Source organism: Myotis brandtii, unplaced genomic scaffold, assembly GCF_000412655.1.
Source record: "Myotis brandtii unplaced genomic scaffold, ASM41265v1 scaffold1460, whole genome shotgun sequence".
Lineage (NCBI taxonomy): Eukaryota > Metazoa > Chordata > Mammalia > Chiroptera > Vespertilionidae > Myotis > Myotis brandtii.
In genome coordinates, this window is record NW_005355248.1 from 67,266 (window position 1) to 70,785 (window position 3,520).

A 3,520-nucleotide genomic window follows, 5' to 3' on the forward strand; every position below is an offset into this window, starting at 1 on the left:
GGGGGAGGGGGGCTGGGTAGGGGAGGGGGTTTGCCAGCAGAAGAAAGAGGATTTTAGAGGTAGAATGAGAGACACTGCCAGGCACGGTCTCCAAATTGCAAATGACTCCGTGGGACTGAAGCCACGGTGCCAGCGGCCAGAAGAGAGACGGGGCGGCGGGTGTGTCCCGGGTACAAGGGCCTAGCGAGCTAGTAGCAAGCTGGTACCCTGTCCTGGGCGAGGGAAATATGGAGGGCTTTAAACAGATACCTGATCAGACTTCTATTTTTAAAAAGTTCTTGGGATGTGGAATGAGGAAAGGATTTAAAGGGCCAGGCTGAGGGTAGGGACACAACCCCCGTCACCACTTCAGGTTTCCTGGAATGTTAGGACTCGAGCTTTATACTAACAGAGGTTTATGCTCACCTTCGCCCAGGCAATGACAGGCAATGAGACCACAATGGAACTGTTTGCACTGAAGCTAGGGGTGGACCCCAGGGCGGGATGGGCTGAGGATGGGACAGGACCCGAAGGTCAGAACTAAAAGTGCCGTAGTCAGGGGTGCAGGTGGGGCAGGAGGAAAGGGTAGACCCGCTCGGAAAGGGTTTCAATACCCTGAGCTCAGAGCCGCAGCAGCTCCTGTAGCCGCCTAGCTTTAGGAGGAGGTCTCCTGCCCTGAGTCCCGTGCCTCTCAGACTGTGATATCGGGGATGCCTCAGAGTTCAGAGGGGCCCCTGGAGGTAGAGGCCACCACAGTGTGGGGAGCTGACACGAAGCAGGTACCTCACCGAACAGAGGGCCATTTTTTTGCAAATAGGGATTGTGTGCAAATTTTCTTTTGAAAAAACAGGAAGAAAGGAAGGAAGGAAGGAAGGAAGGAAGGAAGGAAGGCAGGAAGGAAAAAAGGAAGGAAGGAAGGAAAAAAGGAAGGAAGGATTCAACTTCGGTCAATGTAGAGATCAGGAGTCTGAGGCCCAGAGAGGTTAAGTAACTTGCATGAGACCCTCCAGCTAATTAGGGATGAGGCTGGGCCTAGGATCTAGAAGATCTTTGATTCTCAGGCCAGCGTTTTCTTGCTGTATCTGAGACCGTATTCTTCTGACTTGCCTCGTCCACATTCGATTGTGTCTTTGTATTTTTCTGAACTGTAGTAAAAGAGTTGTGTATAGAAGGTTCTCGAATAACACTGGCTCCTTATAATGTTGATGAGAGGATAGGAACGTGATTCTTGACCTATCAGGTAGCCTGTGGTAAGCTTGGGTTTGTCACGCGCTGCTTGCTTAGTTGCAGATCCTCTCAATGGGGTTAAGTGCGAGCTGACTGTACTGTACCACATCGTGAGGATACCCGTGGGGGGATCGTATGGAGCAGCAATCAAAGTCATTGCCGGCAGGTGGTCTTTCGCAAGGACAGACCTTTCACAATCACAATCCCCTGGACTTGGCGTCTTGGCAGCTGCTAAAAGTTAACCTGGGAGGAAGCCCCGTCCTTGCCGGGACCCAGGCTTCCCTTGCCTTTCACCAGAGTTGATCTGAGTTTAAACAACCACCAGGACCTCAATGGCATGAAAGCTCCCTGGTAGCCTCTGTTAAAATTCTCCCAGAAGGGTAGGATCGGGATTCTTGTACAGATTCTCAATGAACGCGCTAGACCAGCCATGGATCCGTCCCATTTGAAATGAATAAAACTAAAAAAAAAAAAAGACCGTACCCTTTTATGTAATGATGTTTACTTTGAATTTATATTAGTTCACACAAACACTCCATCCATGCTTTTGTTGAGACCCTCCGGTCCAGTTTAAGAACCCATTGTGGCCCTCGAGTCAAAAAGTTTGCCCACCCCTGCGCTAGACTATAGAGACCTGATGTACTTCAGTCAGTGAGAGAATCAGACAGGTGTTATACCTGCTCCTACAGCAAATCCAAAAGACAACAGAGGTGTGTCTTGATCAGGAATATTTCTGAATGTGCAGAAAAAGGCAACACTGGCTCTTCCACAGGGGGCATGAGAGTCATCCAAACTCTACCAGAAGGGACAGGATTTGCATGTCTACAGACAAAAAACACTTTGCAGTGCTATCAGTTATCTACCATTCACAGAGCAGTGAAACAGCACCCACAGAGTCAAAATCAGGTACCACAAAAGGTGTGCTATGGGCACAGTTTCTGATTTGATGCACAACTTTTTCCCTTACCTATGAGAAAAGCAGAGGCACATCTTACAAACAAACATGGGATCTCAGCTTCCTTTCCCTATGTTGTACATACATGCACAAATACACACGTGTCTCTGTGTGTGTTTACATGTATTTTTAAAAATAAAAGTTCCACAAAATAATACTTATCCTTACTACATGCAACACATCTTGATATTTCCTATTCTATTTTTTTAATTGATTTCAAAGAGGAAGGGAGAGGGAAAGAGAGATAGAAACATCAATGATGAGAGAGAATCATTGATTGGCTGCCACCTGCATCCCCTAGACTGGGAATCAAGCCCACAACCCAGGAATGTGCCCTGACCAGGAATCAAACCATGACCTCCTGGTTCACAGGTCAACGCACAACCACTGAGCCATGTTGGCCAGGCTTCTATTCTATTATTTTGTTAATGCTTGTATCCACACACATTAATTTCACGATTACTATGGATCAGGCTTCAGTCTGAAAAAAGGGACCTCAAGTTGTTGTGAAGGACAAGTTTTTAAATATTTTATCATTTCCAATCCTTCATATATTGATACCTTTGCAGAACACAATAAAAATAAATTACTACAAAATAAAGTGAAAAAATACCCCCAGACGTATAAAATGCAAGCCCAAAGCTCTTGTTATTAGATTCAACAGACACAAAATTGGATGTTAAGGTGAGGTCAGATTCCTGTCGCCGTTTCCAAACGCTCCCTCTCAGTTTCTGTGCTTAGTTCCCATGCTCTGCGCAGCGGCGGGCCAACTAGTCCTTGGGCAACACTTTGAGTCGCACTGATAGATGATCCCTAACCAGCACTGGCAGGTGACCCCTAACCAGCACTGATAGATGATCCCTAACCAGCACTGATGGGTGACCCCTAACCAGCACTGACGGGTGACCCCTAACCAGCACTGATGGTGACCCTTAACCAGCACTGATAGGTGACCCCTAACCAGTAACTGATAGGTGACCCCTAACCAACACTGATGGGTGACCCCTAACCAGCACTGACGGGTGATCCCTAACCAGCACTGATGGGTGACCCCTAACCAGCACTGATAGGTGATCCCTAACCAGCACTGATGGGTGACCCCTAACCAGCACTGATAGGTGATCCCTAACCAGCACTGATGGGTGACCCCTAACCAGCACTGATAGGTGATCCCTAACCAGCACTGATGGGTGACCCCTAACCAGCACTGATAGGTGATCCCTAACCAGCACTGATGGGTGACCCCTAACCAGCACTGATAGGTGACCCCTAACCAGTAACTGATAGGTGACCCCTAACCAACACTGATGGGTGACCCCTAACCAGCACTGACGGGTGACCCCTAACCAGCACTGATGG